General features: G+C 47.2%; 1 long non-coding RNA gene across 1 annotated transcript; it reads right to left on the reverse strand.

Annotated features, from left to right (window-relative positions):
- Positions 1-338: 338 nt before the first annotated feature.
- Positions 339-4,909, reverse strand: LOC310798977. Its single transcript, XR_014553794.1, has 3 exons — positions 4,838-4,909; positions 813-898; positions 339-705 (listed from the first exon to the last, which is right to left on the reverse strand). It is a non-coding gene; the product is annotated as an uncharacterized lncRNA (long non-coding RNA).
- Between the last annotated feature and the right edge of the window lie 4,507 nt (positions 4,910-9,416).

Genomic DNA, 9,416 nt, shown 5'->3' on the forward strand with positions numbered 1-9,416 from the left:
TCTTTCAGCACTGGGACCACCCAGGTCATCATAATCCAGCTCAATGTCCTCCTCTCTTCTTTCAACAGTGGGACCACCCAGGTCATCATAATCCAGCTCAATGTCCTCCTCTCTTCTTTCAACAGTGGGACCACCCAGGTCATCATAATCCAGCTCAATGTTCTCCTCTCTTCTTTCAGCACTGGGACCACCAAGGTCATCATAATCCAGCTCAATGTCCTCCTCTCTTCCTTCAGCACTGGGACCACCAAGGTCATCATAATCCAGCTCAATGTTCTCCTCTCTTCCTTGAGCACTGGGACCACCCAGGTCATCATAATCCAGCTCAATGTCCTCCTCTCTTCCTTGAGCACTGGGACCACCCAGGTCATCATAATCCAGCTCAATGTCCTCCTCTCTTCTTTCAACACTGTGACCACCCAGATCATCATAACCCATCTCAACGTCCTCCTCACTCCGTTCAGCACTGGAATCATCAAGGCTATAATAATCCGGCACAATGTTCTCCTCTCTTCCTTCAGCATCTGAACCACGAAGGTTATAATAAACCAGCTCAATGTTCTCCTCTCTTTCTTCAGCATCTGAACCACGAAGGTTATAATAAACCAGCTCAATGTTCTCCTCTCTTTCTTCAGCATCTGAACCATGAAGGTTATAATAAACCAGCTCAATGTTCTCTCTTCCTGGCTGGTGCCTCCTTCTGGCCTGGAAAAACATGACAGCAGCTGTTACTGGATCACACCTCTCTTCTAGCTAAAATGTACAGTCTGTTTCATTTAACCAATCGTCTACTGAGTAAAGATGTTCAGTACCTTGCAGTAGAAACAGAGGCCAGTGAGCAGCAACAGCACAGTCAGCAGCAGGACAACATGTCTGAAGGTGAGATCTGCAGGAGAGGCTGAAACAGATTCAGAATCATCACATCCTCTGACATCATGAGAACAGCTCCCATTAAACATAAAGCTCATGTTGCCCTTAGTGATAAACAATTGTATCCGTTAAATATCGGAAATGGGCAATTTTTGCATTGTTGACTACAATTGGTTCATCGGCCGATAATATTAAATACACCGATAGCATGTGGCTGATACTCATTGTATATTGTGTCACCATCACTAATCTGTTCCCATAGATATTCAAAGTTTGAAAGGAAGGACAGCGAGGACAGGTAAGAAAAAGATGTTCCTTAAATATATATGTTAATTTGCTTTCTAATTTATTTATTTAGTTTAATTTCAGAAAGGGCATTTTTTGTTACGTGAAAGTTGTTACAATATAAACTGAACGTCTGTACTCAAGTAGAAGTAGGTTACATTACTGAAATATTACTCAACTACAAGTAAAACTACACAGGTGTTAAAAAAGAAGGCTAGCTCTGATGACCACGACTTGTTTTCATTTACCATATCGGAGACCAGAGCTAAGTTGGTCGAGTCCAAACTGCTGATGATTGCAATGATGCAAAATTCCCCAAAAGTTTATCCATGCTGAAGGATCTGAAGAATGAAGATGATGTTTTTACCACGTGCAGAGCACGGGTCTACAGACTATTAATTCAGTGTCAGTCAGTCAGTCATATTGAACGGAAAGGACACTTTCCACTTTCGGGGACGCTGGATGACTTTCACTCTCGTTTCCCAAAGGGGTGGTGTGTTTCAATACCCCTGACCCCGCCCGCTTGGGACGCTGCCTTCATTTCGATGAGCACACACTGACTCGCACACACACACGTCCACACTGACTCACACACACCTCCTCCTCCCAATGCAAATACCCTCGGCCTGTTTTACACACTCGCTATTTCATTATTATTTTGCTTCGGCCCGTGCTAAAACGGTAAGTGGCAAACTACATTTTACAGACATGAACTCTGTGTCAGTGTCTCCTCGCGTTATGTCCCCTCACGTTACAGCCAATGTTTTCAGCCAATTTGGTTGTCGGTGCAAATCCCTTTTAAGTCCTTTCTGCGCGCCCGCGAGAGGGAATGTTGAAGCACGCATTGCAGTATTTGCAAAGATTACCGTCGGGGCAGGCCCGGCTCCAGACCAAAATTACAGAGGGGGGATATAACCAGGGAGGAGGGCAGGGGGTCGAGTTGGCAGGTGGATGGCTTGGATTTCCGGATGAGTTTTGATAAATCGGCAGAAGAGGGGAGATGGAAGCAGGAGAGGGGTGCAGAGAGGGTGGGGGGGGGAGCTAGGGGAGATGGACAACCGGACATGAGAGGGGTCAGTTGCTGGTGGATATTGGCTATTTTTGAATTGAAAAATGACACCAGGGAGTTACAGTGGTCAGTGGAGTAGATTACATTCACCCATTCATACACCGATGGCGGCAGGCTGCCACGCAGGGTGCCTACACACCATCGGGAGCAAGGAGGGTTGAGTGTCTTGCCCAGGGACACAACGACAGCAGCTGGGAGGGAGCGGGGATCGAACCGCCAACCCTTGCGTCATTGGCCGACCCGCTCTACCTCCTGAGCTAAAGCCGCCCCAGAAGTGGGGGGGAAGGGAATCGGGGGGGCGGAGTGAGTTGTTGACCACTGAGAACAGGGCCCTGGTGTTCCCAGCACCAGCAGTGATTTTATCGGCAAAATATTGGGATTTGGCTGAGGAGAGGGCGTCCTTGTATTGGAGGATATGGGCATGGTGCATCTGTTTGTGAATAGTGAGTCCCGTTTTTCTGGAAAGCCGCTCGAGCTGACGTCCTTTGGCTTTCAGCAGATGTAGGTGAGGGGAGAACCAGGGGGCAGAGTGGGGGAATGAGACAGTCCGGGTTTTGAGGGGGGCAAGTGAGTCCAGCAGAGTTTGGAGACCATCGTTGTAATGAGAGATGAGCTGATCCGGGGTGCATGGGGGGATGATGATGGGGAAACTGTCAATGCCTGTTGTGAGATCTGCTAAATTAATATTTTTGATGTTGCGGAAGGACATAATACGTGACTGTTTGATTTTGGATAGTGTTAAACTGAAGTTAACTGAAACAAGCATGTGGTCAGAGATGGGGAGATCGACAGCAGAACAGTTGAGAGGAGTGACACCTGAGCAACAGACCAAGTCCAAAATATGACCTTTAGAATGGGTAGGGAAATCAATATATTGATGGAGACCAAAACTGTCCAGGCAAGAGATGAAGTCCTTAGTGAGAGCATGATTAGTGTTGTCCATGTGAAAATTTAAATCACCTAACAGAATTATGTTGGATGAGAGTGAACAGATGTGGGTGAGAAATGTATTGAATTCATCAATGAAGTCCTTGTTTGGTTTGGGTGGGCGGTAGAGGTTTACTAAAACAGTTGGAGTAGGTCCATTCAGTTGTAGAGCCACAGACTCAAATGAATGAGACACTGGCATTGTGATAGATGAGACCTTCCAAATCTCGCGGTGAATTATCGCGAGACCTCCTCCCCTGCCGGTGAGACGGGGTTGACAGTTGTAAACAAACCCAGGTGGAGTAGACTCGTTCAGCTGAGAGAAGTCATTGGGATGTTGCCAAGTCTCTGTTAAACAGAGAAAGTCATACTTGCGGTCGAGGAGGAGGTCCTGCAGCAGTTGACCCTTGCCAGTGAGGGAGCGGATGTTAAATAATCCAAGTTTGACGTCGGAGTGCTGGTTGGAGGAGCTAACATTAGCCGACCTGGCTAGGCTAGCTAACGCGCTGTGGTCCACCTTCCTGCGGTTGTTTTTCGGAGGGTGGCGGCGGGTGGAGGACCAGATGGAGTTTATTGCAGTGGAGTCATCGATGTGGTAGCTTCGTCCGGCTCCGCGATGGATGTACCTCCGACGGGGAAGGTGAGCGATGTCCGGGAAATGATGCAGTACAGGCGGGGGAACAGACCGGTGGAAACGAAGTTGGTGGAGCTCCGCACTCATGTATTGGATCAGGGTTGACGCTGGATATATTAAGAAGGACAGGACAGTCCACAAGAGCACAGAGCTCACAGCGAGATTGTAGATCCACATGATGAACGGGCAGATGTAACGTTTACCAAAGCAGCAGCAGCAGAGGCCGGGTGAGTAGGGCGCCAACGCTACATGTAACGTTTGAGCAGGTTAAAACACAATACTGACAATCAAATCAAATTGACAGTAAGCCCAGAGTAGAGGCCAACGGTACCACATTCGCCAAGACTAGATGAGAATCATAGAAACATTAAAACAACCGGAGAGCAGCGGCGGCTAGACGCGCCAGCGTTCACTCAACCGGAAGTAATAGACCCGAGAAATGTCCTTTCTGTGACATGACTGACTGAGTGAGTGAATGAATGAATGAGTGAATGACTCACCCCAAAGAACCATCTCCTGACCAGGCCCTGCGCACGTGGTAAAAAGTGTGCCCTGTTTCCTGCAGTTGTGTCGGATTGAGGTCGGTTTATGTTCTCACACAACCCAGTCTCCAAAAAATAGTGAAATAGAAACATTGGTCCACAGCCAAAAACATTAGTTTAACAATAACGGCTCTAAAATTGTTAGATGGTAACTTTTTGTTTGAACTTTTTGGGATTTATATTTATTTATAAAAAAAATCTAAATTCGGTACAGCTGCACCGTTCGGTATGGTTTCAGTACGAATATGGTACGGTACAAATACGCATATTTTTACACCCCTATAGTGTGTAGCTATGTTCATGCACCCTAACAGCCATTGGGGAACAGAATAAGATGAGTGAGTGAGTGAATGCATGAATCACCGTAGCCGTAGGACGTACATTACGTCATGGGAACATTTTATGTTACAGTAATGGGAGTATGCACTGCTGCATGTAAACAGGACTATTTGTGGAATATTGTCTTTTTCGGAATAAGGGCAAAAAATGGAATATTCTCCGTCACGTTACCTGAGACAGTGAGAGAGAGGGGCTGGCTCTCAGAGGAGAAGTTATGAGAGAAAATATAGATGTGATAAACACAGCTGTAGATCCCTTGGTGGGCGTGGCTTGCAGCAGGAAACAGGACGTGGGCAGTGAGATTGGCAGGTGGCTGGGTGTGGTTGTCTGCTGTGTTGAGGGCAGAGTGATTGACAGCTGGCTGGGTGTGGTTGTCTGCTGTGTTGAGAGCAGAGTGATTGACAGCTGGCTGGGTGTGGTTGTCTGCTGTGTTGAAGGCAGAGTGATTGACAGCTGGCAGGATGTAGTCCTGTGCTGTGTTGCTGGAGGTCAGGTGGAAGAAGCCTCCTGGGTACTGTGGCTCGATGGAGCAGCTGATGGTGAAGCTGGAGCCCCTGAACACCTGAAACCCCTGCTGCTGGGCCTCGGAGACCCCGTCCATGGAGGAAGAGAGGGAGATGATTGGCTGAACCAGCAGATCTGTAAACAGAGAGAGAGATGATTGGCTGTACCAGCAGGTCTGTAAACAGAGAGGGAGATGATTGGCTGGACCAGCAGGTCTGTAAACAGAGAGAGATGATTGGCTGAACCAAAGTGATGAATGCTGATGGTTGAAAGATGACGGTTTGTCTGTTAGCAGCCACCGTACAAGACAGAGAGAGGCTATTTATATGTAATACAGATAACTGCTACATTGTAATACAGAGAACTGCAACTGCTACATTGTAATACAGAGAGGAGTCAGAGAGCAGCCTGGCACTGTGGAAGCAGCTGAGGATGTGATGTCACTGTTCAGTGTTACCTGAGCAGATCAGCTCCAGGCTGGAAGACCTGATGGTATGATGGAGATATGATGGTAAATTTCCTGCACACTCCCTCAGTGCAGACTCAGACCCATCACAGAGAGAATGAATAACCCATGTAGATCTTGATGAGTTATACTTTCTCCATTGTGTTGAAACAGCAGAGCCACATGCCAGCTGTCTGCACACTACAGCTGCTGACTTCAGGTTCCACTCAGAGCGCTCACGATCCAATGTTTTCCAGTCTCCACTAGGTATTTTAATCTCCAGACACACAAACACACACACACACACACACACACACACACACACACACACACACACACACACACAGCTCCTCTCCTACCTGAGCAGGTGAGTCCAGCAGCTTTGCCAGGTGAGCAGGTGTTTCTAGCTGAGCCTGAGCTTCCACAGTCCAGGAGAACAGACTCACTGCCTTCACACTGGAACTCTTTCATCCACATTGGGGTCTCCCCATCTCCATAGAGCGCCCCCTGGAGGACTGAAGGAGCCCCACAGTCAAGCTCCCTACAGACCACCTCTGCATCCTGCTGGTCAAAGTCAGCTTCACACACTGAGGACCATGACTGGTTAGACTTCACCTCCAGTCTGCCTGAGCACAGACTAGTACCATTCACCAGCCTCACAGACTCTGGAGAGAGAGAGAGAGAGAGAGAGAGAGGTCACCAAAGTATTCCAAAGCAACACCACACACACTCTCTCTCACACACACACATTACAAAGTGTTGTTGACATGGTTGTATTTTTTACTCTCATGTTACAGTAACATTGTGTTATGTAAAAAAAATTGGAGGCCACTTTGTACGACCCTGTGCAATGTGCTTTATACTCATGATCATCCAATAACACCTCTTTGAATTGAATTAGAAGGAGGGAGAGAGAGAGAGAGAGAGAGTGAGAGGGAGAGAGAGAGGGAAGGAGTGTGAGAAAGAGAGAGAGAGAGAGTGAGAGAGGGAAGGAGTGAGTGTGAGAGACGGAGGGAGACGGAGTGTGTGTGTGTGTGTGTGTGTGTGTGAGAGAGAGTGTGTGAGAGAGTGTGAGAGTGTGTGTGTGAGAGAGTGAGAAAGAGAGTAAGTTACAAAAACATCACTGGGTGGTGAAGAGTTATGGGAGCTGACTATGCAGCAACCCAGAGTCCACACACACACACACACACACACACACACACACACACACACACACACACACACACACACACACACACACACACACACACACACACACACACACACACACACACACACACACACACAATTGATGGTGTTACCTGAGCAGTTGATCTGCAGGCTGTCAGATGAATAGTCAAACCCTGTTAGTAAACACTCCCTCAGTGTAGATCCAGACTGAAGACAGTAAGACCTGAACTTCAATACAGATCTTACTAAGGAACCCTTTCTCCTTTCTGTGTAAACAGCAGAGCCACAGTCCAGCTGTCTGCACACTACAGCTGCTGACTTCAGGTTCCAGTCAGACCTCCTCTCATCCACTGGTCTCCAGACTCCATGTTGTTTCACCTCCAGTTCACCAGCACAGCGTCTGGCTCCTCCCACCAACCTGACATCTGAACAGAGACAAGAGAGTCATTAGTAAAAGAAGTAAAGTCACTTTGAATTAGGGCTACAACAGATCACAAAACTCACAGTTCAGATTGTATCACGCTATTGAGTCACAGATCAGATCAGTTTTCAGATCAGCAAAAATAATAATTAAGATTTTAAAACTTTGGCTCTTTTATCTTTGTTGTAAAAACATTCAGATATAAAAACAGTGCATGCATGTGGTCAGCATGGTGGTACACATATAAAAAAAGAATATGAAATTAAATAAACATAATAATTGCTTACTCAAAAAACAGAGTTGGAATAAATAAACTCCATTAGAGTGTTTTTAACTCATTGAGTGCCATGGACGAGTATGTTCGTCAATTGGTTTAGTAACGTAGAGTGCCATGGACGAGTATGTTCGTCAATTGCGTTTTTTGACGGTGGGACGTGCATTAAAGCCAGATCCATCTCCTGTGAAAGTATGGTGGTTGTTGAATGTGTAAAAGCTATTTTAGGGACCCATTAGGTGGCGACAGTGCTCTCCAGATTACAGAAAGGCAGAGAAAAACAGAGAAGAAGTCGTTGGAAATCGCATCGCATCCGTATGCATCGATATGCATGAAGCATAACATTAGCTGTGCCTGCAGCAGCCAATCTGCTCCCACAATTGAGCTCCTCCGTGTCCGCTGCGACAGCCCATCCGCATGATCAGCCGTGGAGTTGTTATTATTCTCAACTGGAAGCATGGGAGCGGGTGACAAACACACGCGGAACGCTGTAAAAAAGCTGGATGTAGTGGACTTTTCAGTGCAGAGCAAACGCAGTAGAAAGCCCCAGAGACACTCCCACGGACTGGAGGAGGGGTTTGCAGTTGAGGGGGGGGGGGGGGGCACGCAGAGCAGCACACAACACAGACCCAGACAGCAGGAGAGGATTGGCAAACGCAAGCCAGAATATCCGATCCCCACCAGCAGCAAATCAAGACCAGCAAGAAGCTGCAACCAGCAGCGCACGCAGGGGCCAGCGCTGCTGGTTGCAGCTAAAAAATATTATTCTGCCAAACAAAATTCCCTGGCCTTCACTGTTTTATTGAAGGAAATTATTTTTGAGGTGTGACTACATCAGAAAATTAGCTTCAGAGTCAGTGATGTGCTTGAAATGTTTAATTTCACAAAAGGCTCATTATCTCAGCTTCTAGAAAAAAACGGCTGTTTTTGGTTAAATCAAGCTATCTTCTCCGGCTGATAACTAAAGAACGGAAAATGGGATCAATAAACCTGTTTTTGCTGATGATAGAAGAGAGTCTCATCGTTCTTTTTGTTCGGTGTTTACATAGTAAGATCACACAATATTCTGTGGGCCTCGAGAAATCACTGAAAAAAGCTCTGAAACTCTGGCACTGGGAGCGTCCGTTCTCCAAAAGTGGCTGGCACTCAATGAGTTAAGGGTCAAAACTTAAAAACTCTTCATACAGTCTGCATTACCAACATGCATCTTCATCATCTCACCTCCAAAACTCACTCAAACCACCAACACACTTTATACATGTCTCACCATAAGCTCATTCAACCATAAACATTGTTCTCACTGAGAAAATACACAAACACAGACACACACCTACGCACACACACACCTACACACACACACACACACACACACACACACACAGACACACACACACAGACACACACACACGTACGCACACGCACATGCACACGCACACGCTCACTCTCACACTCACTCACACACACACACACACACACACACACACACACACACACACACAGACACACACACAGACACAGACACACACACGCACAGCTCCTCTCCTACCTGAGCAGGTGAGTCCAACAGCTTTGCCAGGTGAGCAGGTGTTTCTAGCTGAGCCTGAGCTTCCACAGTCCAGGAGAACAGACTCACTGCCTTCACACTGGAACTCTTTGGTCCACATTGGAGTCTCCCTGTCTCCATAGAGCGCCCCCTGGAGGAATGAAGGAGCCCCACAGTCAAGCTCCCTACAGACCACCTCTGCATCCTGCTGGTCAAAGTCAGCTTCACACACTGAGGACCATGACTGGTTAGACTTCACCTCCAGTCTGCCTGAGCACAGACTAGTACCATTCACCAGCCTCACAGACTCTGGAGAGAGAGAGAGAGAGAGAGAGAGAGAGAGAGAGAGAGAGAGAGAAAGAGCAAGAGGGTCACCAAAGTATTCCAAAGCAA

This window comes from Poromitra crassiceps, assembly GCF_964638095.1.
Source record: "Poromitra crassiceps genome assembly, chromosome: 27".
Classification (NCBI taxonomy): Eukaryota; Metazoa; Chordata; class Actinopteri; order Beryciformes; family Melamphaidae; genus Poromitra; species Poromitra crassiceps.